Raw genomic sequence first — 13,785 nt, 5'->3', positions numbered from 1 at the left:
TAGGGGTAGCTAGGTGGTGCAGTAGATAAAGCACCGGCTCTGGATTCAGGAGGACCTGAGTTCAAATTCAGATTCAGATCCTTGACACTCACCTGTGTGATCGGGGCAAGTCATTTAACCCTCATTGTGACAAGAAAAAAAAAAAAGGAATCCAAACTACAACTGATCTAGCAAAGTTTAATTACATAGTCTGATGGACGGAAAGAACATACACCCTTTCTTTTCTAGAAGGCAGAGTGACAGTTCTGTGAACAACTTGGCCTGGGTTTTTCCTGTTCGACTTTCCTAAAAAGCACATATTGAAGGTATGTTGGGGATGATACTACAATTCCCATAGTAGCTAATGAAATTTGTCTTGCTCCAGCAAGAATTTGGTTATAAGTGCCCATTTTAATTTGTGTGTATTTTCTGAAAGCAGGACAAAGGAAGACTTGTCTTTCCAAAAGCTCTACGGAAGCATCCAACTGTGGGTTCAAGAGATAAAAAAATAGAGTTTTGTTTTGTTTTAAGGTACAACATCCCAGTGACCTTGGTGTTGTAATTGAGGTTTAAGATCTTTAATAAAATGATCTAATGGCATACATATGCTATGCTTAATAAACAGCTAACTGTCCATAACATATTATTCAAAAAGAAAGCATTACCAAGAATAGATGAACAGCTTTCTTACACTCCAGATGTTCTTCTGTATAGCACACTACCAAATTAATGAACTGAGTGGAGGGCACTGATTAAAACCTGTTGCTTAGTCAGTCTTTATATGTTCAGCTGGCTTAAGATGTTATGGTTCAATTTTTAATATTCTAATCACAGCTTTGTACTGTTCTTTTTCAAGCTTGAAGATATTCAGTACTATAAACATCAGAATTACATCAATCCTGTTAATATGAAAGAAAATGCTATATAGAAAACTCAAATCAGATTTCCTCAGCTATCCCTAGACACCGGAGGGAACATTCTCCAAAATTCTCTTATTCTGAAAGGTAAATCTCAGTGAATAAATAAGTATTTTATCAGATAGGTGAAAATATTCTTTTAAAAAACAATAGCAGCAGAATGGATTTTATGTATAAGCAAAGAAGGAAAAGGAACCAAAGAAGTAAAGAGTAATTATAACCTGTGTCAGGAATTTGGGAGTTAGAAGTGGGATAAAGGAGTAAGGAGAACCAGGCATTTTCCCAAGGTGAAATGAATTGCACATTTAAGGAAAAAAATGGTTGTTTGTCCTCCAGGCATTTGCATTGTGAATCTTTAGATGTAGTCAGATGAAAATTTATTTAGTTAAAACTAAAGGGAAAAGAAATAAGTAATGATAATGGATGTTCTCCACTGAAGGATGATGAGGCAGCTACTTATCCATCTGATAACAAAACTATAGAAACCTATTCTAAACTCTGAAAATCTACTTATTATGTAGTACAATGTATTTAGAGCTAGAAAGGGTTGTAGATAACATGCAATATAACCTCCTCACTTTAAAAATGAGCAAACTAAGGCAGAGGAGGAGTTTAATAACTTGCTGATTGTGTAACAATTGATAAATATCTAAGGTAAAATTTCAATCCAGTTCTTCCTTACTCCAAGTTAATTCTTTATCTCCCAAAATTGCTTCAAGTCTTACCAATTTCATAACTATTTCATATTTCACTTGGGTGCATGTGATATACCAGTCTAATATTATGCAGTTAAATGTAAAAAAATTGAGCACAAATGCTATTTTCATAACTGCTATCAATAGAATACAAGGAAATTGGAAGTAAAGGGCAAGATTGAAAAAGTGATCAACTAGTTAAGAACATTGGACTTGAATGTGAGATTTGTTTAACATAGTAATAGCAAGAATGGTGAGGAATGAAATATACTCAGTGATGAAGAGTAAGAGTATGTCTGAAGTTTTATAAACATAAATAAGGTTTTAAAGTAAAAAGGAAAGGGGATTGGAAAATTGCTTATGAATATGAATGATTTAATAAAGCATTTAACAAAGCATTGTGCTAAGTATTGGGGATACAAACAGAAAAGTATGACAGTTCACGCAAAGAGCTCACATTCATTCTAATGGAGACATAACACAATGGAAGATTTAAGCTTGAAATCAATATGGAAAGTTCCCATGGTCCTTTCCATAGCAAAACAGATGGCAAGTTCTTGTCTTTAATGTCAATTCTGTTTGTAACATGACCTCCTTTTCTGTTGCTGAAAGACTTTGGTGTCAAAAAATTTATTTTCTGATTCTTCAATAAAGCCATATGGCTTTAGCACCTGTAGGAGATGTTGCTAGGTGATACCCCATAGGTGTTGCCTCCTAGGATGGTGGCTATGAAAAGTGGGACTGAAGAATTGTTTTTCTGGAAGTTCTTGGGTGCAGGATCCTGATCAATCTCTATCAAGGTATGAGGGGAGATAGTGTTCACGGTGGTAGTGATGGTTTGACTTGCTTGATACATGCTATCTCCTATCTTTTCTCAAGTAATCTTGCTGTTTTGTATCCAACTAGTTAGATAATATTGAACAAGATTTTTTTTTTAAACTGAAGTTTTTGGAACTCCAAGATAATATGTGAATAGTTTTTAGGGGATCCATGAACTTGGAAAATAAAATGGTATACATCTTCATTTTCATTAACTTCTAGCTGAAATTTAGATTTCCTTTCAATTTCATTAAAAAAAAAATTCTGAGAATGTTTCCATAGGCTTCTCCAAACTGCCATATTGATTGATACATAATGCAAAAATAAAATAAAATAACATAAAAAATTAGGGAATCCTGAGTTAAAAACATCAGACCTGCCAATATATAGGAGACAGCCAGAAATTATAGTTACAGAAGTCTAAACACAAATGCACAAAGTGTTGGTAAAAAGCAAGATGAGGCAGCTAGGTGGCACAGTGGATAAAGCACTGGCCCTGGATTCAGGAGTACCTGAGTTCAAATCTGGCCTCAGACACTTGATACTTACTAGCTGTGTGACCCTGGGCAAGTCATTTTACCCCCATTGCCCTGCAAAAAAAAAAAAAAGAAAAAGAAAAGAAAAGCAAGATGAACTAGTCATCTTAATTCAAGGAAGCAAATTTCACCTCTTAGATCTTATAGACAAGCATGCCACTAGGCTAGATCTATGAAAGGATTAACATTCATTCTCTAAAAAACAAAAATAAAGTACATGTGAATGGTGTCACAATGGCACAATGGATATGTGTGTGAGAAAATTCTGAAATCAAAGAAGAGAAGTATGGTAGAAGGTATTTGAATATCACTGAAATCTTGAACAAAAGCACTACTGTCCTCAGAGAAGAAATAGGAGATAGATGATGGGAATTGGGAAATAGCACAAGATTGGAATGGAACTCTGACAAAATATTATCAGGTAATGAAATTATCTGAATATTGGCAAGAATTTTCTTTTTGCCAAAAGGAGAACAGGTAATAAAGTCTTCATGCCACATAAAGATCCATTCAAAAATTGCAGGTGGTTAGTCTTGAGAAGAGAAGGAAAGAGGGCCATAATAATAACATTCACTTTTGCAGTATGAATAAAGACTATGAAAGGGGCCAGTGGAGTTTTAATGGAGCCCGAAACAGAAGCATCAAGTCACCTATCTGAAGGGCTGCCATGTGGAAGAAATGTTAGAATTATTCTATTCAGTTTCTGAAAGTAGAACCAGGAGCACTAAGTGGAAGATATAGAGAAGGGGATTTTCACTTTGCAAGAAGAGAAATAAAACACCACCAACAACAACTTCATAACATTAAGCTATATTTAAAAGCTGAATGGGCTGCTGGAGAATGTAGTAAGTTTACCTTCATGAGAGGTTTTCAGACAAAACTGGATGACCATTTAATGGGAAGGAAATATTGCTTTACAACCCTTTAAAATATCTTCCAATGATGAGATCAGTGATTCTGAACTGGACTTTGAAGTAAGATAAGAAGTTCTGTAGGTAAGTCTAAGAAGGTAGTCAATTTTATATATGGGGAAAATATGTGTAGGTATAATGGGGCAGGGAAGAGTTGGTTGGCATTAAGGAATGCTAAGTATTCCAGTTTGGTTGGAATGTTGGGTGCATAAAAGGACGTTATATAAAACAATACCAAGAATATTTAACCTGGAAAAGAGAAGTCTTAACAGAGCCATAATAGATGATGTCCCTAAGTATTTGAAAGACTATTATAGGGAAGAAGGATCTTATTTATTCTGTTTGACAAAAATTGACATAGTGGGCAGAGTTTAAAGAAACAGATTTGATTGGGCTTAATATAAGATGTAACCTCCTAACAGTTAAATATATCCACAAATGGAATGTCTGTCTCCAGAAAAAAGTGCTCTTCCTTATGAACCTCAGATGACAATTCTGAGTCAGGGACAAACAGGACTAGGTGACCTCTGAGGCTCTTAATAAATTTGAAACTCTGTCTTTCATAAAGAAAAAAAGTAGATTAAAGACGGGAGACAATTTATAACATCAGACTTGTAATTTTTGGGGGGAGGGGGGCTGGGCCATGAGGGTAAAGTGACTTGCCCAGAGTCACACAGCTAGTAAGTGTCAAGGTCTGAGGCTGGAATTGAACTCAGATCCTCTTGAATCCAGGGCTGGGGCTCTATCCAGTCTGCCACCTAGTTGCCCCTAGACTGGTAAATTTGGAAGATTATTTTGGCACCAATGTGAAAGATAGATTTGATAGTAAAGAGACTGGAGGCAGGAATGTTAATAGGTTATAATATTAGTCTACTTGAGAGATATTGATCAGCACCTCAGCTAGGTAGAGTAGTAACAATATAAGGGATAGGATAGATAATAGATTTAGAACCATGGACTTAGAATTAGAATGGATCTTAGTCTCCTAGGGTCATTTAGTCTAATATCCTAATTTTACATATCTCTCTCTGTAAACAGGAAACAAAAGACAAAGGTATTTGGGGTCATATAGTAAACAGTAGCAACACTGGGTTTCAAACTTAGGTCCTTTGCCTCTAGATCTAGAGATCTTTCTATCACACAAGTCTAATTCAAATATCCAGAGAAAAGAGATATGGTAAATATTTCTGGAATTACGTCAATAATACTTTATATCTGATTTGCTGTAAGATAAGGGAGAGGGCAAAAACAAGTATGCTCTTAGGTCGAATGACTAGAAAACTTAGGATTCTATAAATATAAATAGTGGATTTAGTAGTGGAGAGTTTTGTTTGGGGACAGGGGTGTAATAAATTCAGTTTTGGACATGTAGTTTTATAAACTGGTAGAAAATCTCATTGGAAATTACAGGATTGATTATCACAGGATTTAAGGATGTCTGGCAATTTTAAATTAGAAATTCAGTATTAAATTCCATGACCCACTCCTCCATATCACTTCAACTACATTAAAGATTTCATTACTGAGTCTTTTTTTTCAGTTGTGTCCAACTCTTCATAAATCCACTCAATGTTTTCTTGGAAAAACATAATGGAGTGGTTTACCATTTCCTTCTCTTGCTTATTTTACAGATGAGGAAACTGAAGCAAATAGGGGTAAGTGACTAGCCGAATGACATACAGCTATTAAATGTTTCAGGCCAGATTTGAACTCTGCAAGATGAGTTTTCATGACTCCAGGCCCAGAAATCTATCCACTGCACCAGCAAGCTGTCCTATATTAGGGATAGTCATACACCAAATCTCATAACTAAGGATAAATGTTCCATATCCCTAAGTAATCAGGTCTACTCATGGCTGTTCTTTCCTTAACCTCTTCCTTTCCCTCATGGTGACCTCAATACTTTCTATGGCCATTACTGCTTCTCTGACTTCTGTTTCTACTTTTCTAATCTCAATCCCAAAATGAGCCACTTCAGCTTTACACTGAATCCCTTGTCTCTTTTCTCTTTATTCTCTAAAAAATAAATAAAAATTTTTAAAAAATCTTTTAATATAAGCTATTACACTGTAAAGCTACAATCCTGTATCTCTCCTCTCATCACTTATATTCTTTGAAAAGCTATCTATACTTACAACTTCTACTTCCTTTTAATCTTAATCACTCTTCAATTCTTTGTAGTTTCAGAATGAGTTGATGGGCATACACTAATGTGCAGATGTGATGATGATGATGATGATGATGATGATGATGTTAATTATAGCTAACATTTAAGTTTAGAAAATCACTTTACATATATTATCCCAATTGATCCTCACAACAGTTCTGGGTGGTAGGTATAACTAGGTGACAGAGTAGACAGAGCACAAGCCTGCAGTCAGGAAGAACTAATTTCAAATGTGGTCTCAGACACTTACTTGCTGTGTAATCCTGGCCAAGTCAGTTAGACCTGTTTGTATCAGATTCCTTATCTGTAAAATGAGATGGAGAATGAAATGGAAAAGTACTCCAATATATTTCCAAGAAAATCCACATAGCATCACTAAGAGTCGTACATGACTGAAATGACAGAACAACAGTTAATATTATCCCCATTTTACAAATAAAGAAGCTGAGCTCCTCAACCCTTTGTAATCTAGTTTCTGATCTCATCACTCAACTGAATCTGCTTTCTACAAAGTTACCAAAATTCTGTTAACTGTCAAATCAGATTATATTCTCTAGACTTTTCCCATCACTTAAAATTGCCATCCTCTCTCAGGACATCTTCAATTGCAAAACATACTCATTTTAAAAAATAATATACTTGAATAGGAGAAGATAGCAGCTCAAAGAGCTAACAATTTATAATGCAAATTCTATCAGACAAAATAGCTAGCCCTAGTTTGTGGCAATTACTATGTGTGCCACTGTGGTCAACAAATTAATAGATTTTGTTCATGATGAAAATTCTCTTCCTAACCATTGACTTATTTATTGACTAAATGAAAGGAAATCTTTCTTTCAACTATAAAGTGCTTCATACTTGACCACCTACATATTCTATACCTTTTGAAAGTATTGAGTGATTTTTATGATATTTAATACAGAGCTTACCAGTGAGGTAACAAGGAAATGTTTGCTATCTTGATAGCAATTCAATTCAATTCTGGATAGCATGAGACTATCATGTAGCATAGTGAATATATAAGATGTTGTATTTGGAGCTAAAAAACTAAGTTCAAATACTGACTCAGACACTATTTATTTAGTGGTGTGACCCTATGTGTAAGGGAGGAGATATTTATCTGGTTGTGTAACCCTATATGGAAGGAAATAAATGTTTAGAGGTGGAAGTGAAAATAAAAAATAGCAACTTGTGAACTAGTCAGTTGTGGACCCAGATGACTTGTGGAAGTAGATCATGATTACTTATTACTAGTACTTTTTTAAAATTATAGATAGAAGAAACCTAGGAGACATTGTTTTTTTGTTTTTTTTTTAAGGGCAATGGGGGTTAAGTGACTTGCCCAGGGTCACACAGCTAGTAAGTGTCAAGTGTCTGAGGCCGGACTTGAACTCAGGTACTCCTGAATCCAGGGCCGGTGCTTTATCCACTTCGCCACCTAGCCGCCCCCCTAGGAGACATTGTTAATAAACAGAAAGTCTTGGAAAAAAAACGGACAATTTCAGGGATTTTCACCATTATAAACCACAGAAGGCAAATGATTCAGAAGCATGATTTTGAAAATGTGTAGCTGGCTAAGAAAATGGTGTCTGAGAGGGACTAGATTTTATTTTCTCAAATAAGGCTTAAAATATATGGCATGATCCTGATTAAGAGTAAAATAGATTGGGGGCAGCTAGTTGGCACAGTGGATAGAGCACCGGCCCTGGATTCAGGAGTACCTGAGTTCAAGTCCGGCCTCAGACACTTGACACTTACTAGCTGTGTGACCCTGGGCAAGTCACTTAATCCTCATTGCCCCGCAAAAAAAAAAAAAAAAAAAAAAAAAAAAAAGATTGGGACAATATTGATGGTGCATATCCACCAAGATTAATACCATTGAAAGAGGATGTAATTGTAATGTTGGAAAAAAAAAAACAGTCGAGAGAGTCAGAAATTCATGAGAGACAAAGTTCAAAAAAGGAGACAGGAAAAAAAAAAAGCATGATCTCAAATACCAATGCACATAGTATGGGTAACAATTCATATAAACTAGACTTCTTAAAGTAGGAATTCAAACGATACCCATGATGGAAATTTGGCTCTGCAAGGGTATTTGGATTTTTTTTTTTTAATTAAAGGATTAGTAAAAGGTTGTGCTAAGCATTATTGTATAATATGAAAGCATACAGGGGGAAAAATCTATAAACAATAGGGCTGAAGAATGGGTGTGTGTATGAATACGTCCATGAAAATAAATGGAGAAAAAAATAGAAATTATATCTTTGGAATATACTACAGATCACTTAAACAGGAAGAAGAAATAGATAGCATTAGAAAACATAGCAGTCCTGATACACAGGCATGATGGAGTAATGATGAGGATTTTTAATGAGCTGAATATATGTGAAGCTCTGTCTCTGTGAAAAGTAGAACATTATTTTGACTTAATGATGTTCTTTAATGGCTTAAAGGAATGACTTTTTTTGTTGTTATTCAGTCATTTCAGTCATGTCTGAATCTTTGTGAAGCCATTTTTGGTGTTTTCCTGGCAAAGAACCTGAAATAGTTTGCCATTTTCTTCTCCAGCTCATTTGTATAGGTGAGGGAACTAAGGAAAACAAGGTTAAGTGACTTGCCCAGGGTCACATAGTTAAGTGTCTGAGGCCGGATTTGAACTCAAAAGATGAGTCTTCCTGACTCCAGGCCCATCGCTCTATCCACTATGCAATCTAGCTGCCCCAGGATCAAACACAATGAAGTTCTATTCTAGATCTGATTCTTAACAATGAAGCACAACTCAATGTTGAATAGAAATGATATAAACCATGTGAGTAATTGACCACTCTTAGAATTTTTGATAAGAGAGGAGAAACTTTGGAGCAGTCTTTCATGTGGCAGACGTTTAGGGAGAACAGATAATAAAAGTTCAAGGGAAAGGACAGATAGCAATAGTATTCTTTAGGGTGAGTCATTCCAAGAGAGACAAGAAGTTCTAATAAATGAAATTCTGAAAACAAAAAGAAGCAATTTCCATAAAGAAGATCAGGGTTAATTGACTTAGGAGACTAGTATAGAAGCACAAGGATGTTCATGACTTCAATTTTATAAAGACAACTCAGGCAATAATTTAAGGAATACAACTCAGAATTTACAAAGACATGTCCAGAAAATGAAAAAAAGGTCAGATAACAGAGGATGAATACAAACATAAGGTGTGGTCCTACAAGAATGGTTTCAGAAATAATGAAGTTCAGAATGAGATGGAGCTGATTGTTCAAAAGTATGGATAATTTTGGGAAGCTCTCTCAACCAAGAGGAATAGGGCCTCTTGGAAGAGACATACCTGTCAGTAGAGATCCAAAGACTATGGGTCAAAGATAAGAGGTCAAACTGAAAGCCAAAGAATGTACTCTAAGAAAACTGATTATAGTAGTTTCAATTTGATGGATATATAACTCATTTAATATAGTTTTTTATAAAATTTTTTTCTTGGAATTAATATATTCAATTATTCAAGATAAGAGATATTATAATTATTTCTAATATTAACTTGCCTACATAAGAATATACTGCCTGGTTTATAAACTCAATTTCAATTTAATTAAATAATTTGGAAATTCTTTTCAAATCAGAATTGCTAATCAGAACTTCTTTAAATTATATATCTGTAGGTTTGAATATATAAAAATTTATGTGTGTATTATATATATATGTATGTGGAAAAAGAGAGAAATGGAGAGGGAGAGAGAGAGAGAGCGCGTGAATGAGAATGCAATGCTTCCTCACCCCTGGCTCTTAAAATTTCTATTTTCCTTCAAAGCTCAATTTAACACTTCTTATATTACATTAAATATTTCAAAGTTCCTCCAGTTACTAGTGCCTTCTCCTTCAATTACCTATATATACTGTTGGGTTTTTTGTTTTGTTTTTGTGGTCACCAAATTGTGTTTGTTAAATTATTAAGGGGTTAAGCTGGGTTTTCTAAAATATTGCTACTCATATATTAATTGCTATTTATAAAATATTGGCTGTTGTACCAGTTTAGGCAGTAAGTATTTATTATTAAAGTATATTAAATCTCAGAAGAGTATTGACTAAGTGGCTTTTAACACAAACAGAAGGAAAGCCCAAAAGCCACAAAGTCTTATTGTCTCTAAGAGAGCACATGGTCTATATCACCTATATCACTTACTCTAACGTAAGAGGAGAGTGAACACCAAGAGACAGCAGGTCTAGGTCAAGAGCACAAGCTAAGATGGTGCTGGCCTTGTGGTAGAGACTTTTATCCTCTTTTGGTAGAGGCAGGCCACCGCATACTGATCAAAGCTAATTTGTTAGCATCATTCAACTCCATTGGTTGACATGACCTGAGGGTGGTCCATATTAAAATGAGCTCTACCATGACCTCATGGCCTAATGCAAGAAACCCCCTGAGGGGCAAAATTAAACTTCAGACAGGTATGGCTTAATCCCATGGGTTCACAGAGCTAGTCAAAGAGTCTATTATACATTTTTATTGTTCACCCTCTGAAAAATTGAAGTGTGTATGGGGGGAGGAGAGAAACCCAACAAAAACTGGGTCCCTGGGTCTCCCCAAGAAATCCATTATTAATCATTATTCTCTTACAATACTTATATGTCTATACATGTTGGCTTTTTAGATTGAATATGAACTCCTTGAGGGCAATTTTTTTCTATGTATATCTACTGTCAAGCACATTTCCTGACATTTTTTTAAAAAATTGAACCTATGTTTTCAAAATTAAAGTTGAAAAATATTTTTAAAAAATTAATAAAAATAAAAATAATTTAAAAAAATTAAAAAGTAAAGTTGAGAAGCAACATCTACCAGTACATATCAATATCTTCTCTGAAATTTCAAGCATCACCTGGGAGTCTCCCTGACTCTAAGGTCACTTCTCCATCCCCTATTCCATCCAAATTTACATAGAGTAGGATTTAATAATTGCTTGTTGATTACCTGGTTGTGTTTCCTAAGGAAAAGGAAGAATCAGGATCACTATACCAGTGCTTCTTCTTCTTCCTCCCCTATCCCTTTTTTTGTTTTGAGGTAATTGGGATTAAGTGACTTGTCCAGGGTCACACAGTTAGTAAATGTCTAAGGCAATATTTGAATTCAGGTCTTCCTGACTACAAGGCCAGTACTCTATCCACTGTGCTACTTAGCTGGCCCTATAACAGGGCTTCTTGACCATTTTTGGTTTCTGGACACATCTTATGTTATTTTATTTATTTTTTGCAGAACAATGAGGGTTAAGTAACTTGCCCAAGGTCACACAGCTAGTAAGTGTCAAGTGTCTAAGGTCAGATTTGAACTCAGGTTCTCCTGAATCCAGGGCCTGTGTTTTATCCACTGTGCCACCTAGTTTCCCTAACACTTCTTACATTCTAATGAATAATTCAGAACCCTTCTAAGAAAGTTCTTAAATACATACAACAAAACACAGGATTACAACAAACCATACTGAAATACAGTTATCAAAATATATTTTAAAAAAGAAAAAGTTCACTATCCTCAAATTAAGAAACACTAAAAATCAATCCTAAATCACATAGGTGAGGACATTTTTATTTTGTCACTTCTGACTCTATGTGCAACAAAAAGATTTCAAAGAGAGGGCATTTCATAGGCCTTTATACTCAGAAATTATAATGTACAAGAGCTAGATTATAAACCCCAAGAAGGGAGACTGTATCTTGTAAATTCTGTGTACCTAATACTTCTAGCAGTGCCTCACAAAAAGCAAATTTTTGAGTCAATGAAAACAATGTTCACTTGCAATGTGCCAAAGGCCTGTGTGTGTACCAAGAATGAAATCAATAGGTCACATGGGAATTGCCTGGATAGTGTTCACTTGCTCCTCTGCAATACTGAAATCTTTTTCGCTCTACATTAAAAAGTGGGAATAGCAGACCATTTTCCTACACATTCTGTGTCTTCATACAGCAGCCAGCTCATTTTCTGGGCATAGCTGGACATAATCCTGAATTCCCTAAGGAATTAAAAGGAAGAATTTTAGAAAAAAAAAATCTCCCCTCCAAACCTAGGGGAGTCCTATGCTAATGCCTTATCAGATGTAAATTAAAGAATCAATCCATATATGATTTAGACCTTTTAATAAACTTTCAAATAGAAGACCATATGTTAACTGTCTTGAAAACTCATTTATTAGCTAAACTTACAAAGTCATCTGTCACAAGGAATCTATCATGAGCTAAAGAGCACTCAGAGTAATGGATTTAACCTTTTCAGAATGGGTTGTTTTATTTTATTATTTTTTTGAAACTAAAAAATAACCACTTTATAAAAGGAAAAGTAATTCTTCCAAAGGAGATACAATTTCCAAAATGTCTTTAGAGAAGATAGGAATAGCAACCTTTAATTATGATTGTGATTTGTACTGAAATGCTAGTACACCAGCCTAATCAAAAGCAGATGTTCTACTTTCAGTGCTTTCTCCATAATGGGAGATGATGACAATAGCAAGTTAGTAACAAACATAATCGGAAATGTAATATTTAACTAATATTCATTTTGCTCAGTTGCAGACCTTTCCATGGTTAGACATCCTTTTGTCTAAACTGGGCTTGATTGCTATAATAGTTTCCTAAATGAGTTTCCTTTGAAGTCAAGCCAAATGCAATGAGAGTCGCAAAATATGGCTACTCATTTATTCCATGGATGCATTTATTTTACCTAATCTGTGAGGTCCAACCAGTGACCAAAGTATAAAACACATTTCCTGTATAGGTCAATTTACAAGTGACCCTTGACTTCTCTGGCACTCTTTTTTCCAATCTGTGTGGATACCAAAGCACTTTCATTCCCCTTTCTCACATGGTTAGACTAGCTGATATTTGTATGACACTGAGTGCAAGTCTTTATATGCATTCCCTCATTTGCCTTTCACAAGGTCCCTGTGATGTATGTACTGAAAGTATTGTTATCCTTTTATAGATAGAGAAATTGAAACTCAGAGAGGTGAAGTGTTTTGTCCACTTTCACAGACAAGCAGTATTAGTAGTGGGATTCAAATCTAGTTCTTGTTTTTAGGTATAGTGCTTTTTGCTCTATGCCGTTCTATTTCTCTATGTCCAGAGAGCAATTCAGATAAATTCCCATTCTTTCATCAGGCCTCTAAGCAGATACTTTCTGGGGAGTGTCAACAACTTACAGAAATCACTAGGATAGGGGGCAGCTATGTGGAGCAGTGGATAAAGCACTGGTCCTGGATTCAGGAGGACCTGAGTTCAAATCTGGCCTTAGACACTTGACACCTACTAGCTGTGTGACCCTGGGCAAGTCACTTAACCCTCATTGACCCACCAAAAAATAATCACTAGGATTAATAGTGAAACAGAGGTGAATCTCTAGAACCAGCCACTATTCATACTTGCTTCTGTACTCTTAAACTTAGAAAAGTCCAAAATGAAAGGTTATAGATCACCTGGGAAATGTCTGAAAGCCCTGTGGAGCAAATTTTAATTTGTGTACTGTTCTTTTTTCTGTCCTGTCATCATTGTGGTTATTAGCATAAGAAGTTGAGAAGATGAAGCTCATATTATTTAATATTGCTTCACAAGCGCTGCTCTGGTCAAATGCTTTAGCAATCAATGGAGGGCAAGGTTTGTTCTGTCTACTTTTTGCCACAAGTTCATATATCAAGAATAACATTATGGGCATCTAGGTGGCGCAGTGGATAGAGCACCAGCCCTGGATTCAGGAGGACCTGAGTTTAAATCTGGCCTCAGACACTT

Source organism: Dromiciops gliroides, chromosome 3, assembly GCF_019393635.1.
Source record: "Dromiciops gliroides isolate mDroGli1 chromosome 3, mDroGli1.pri, whole genome shotgun sequence".
Lineage (NCBI taxonomy): Eukaryota > Metazoa > Chordata > Mammalia > Microbiotheria > Microbiotheriidae > Dromiciops > Dromiciops gliroides.
This window is presented reverse-complemented; position numbering follows the sequence as displayed.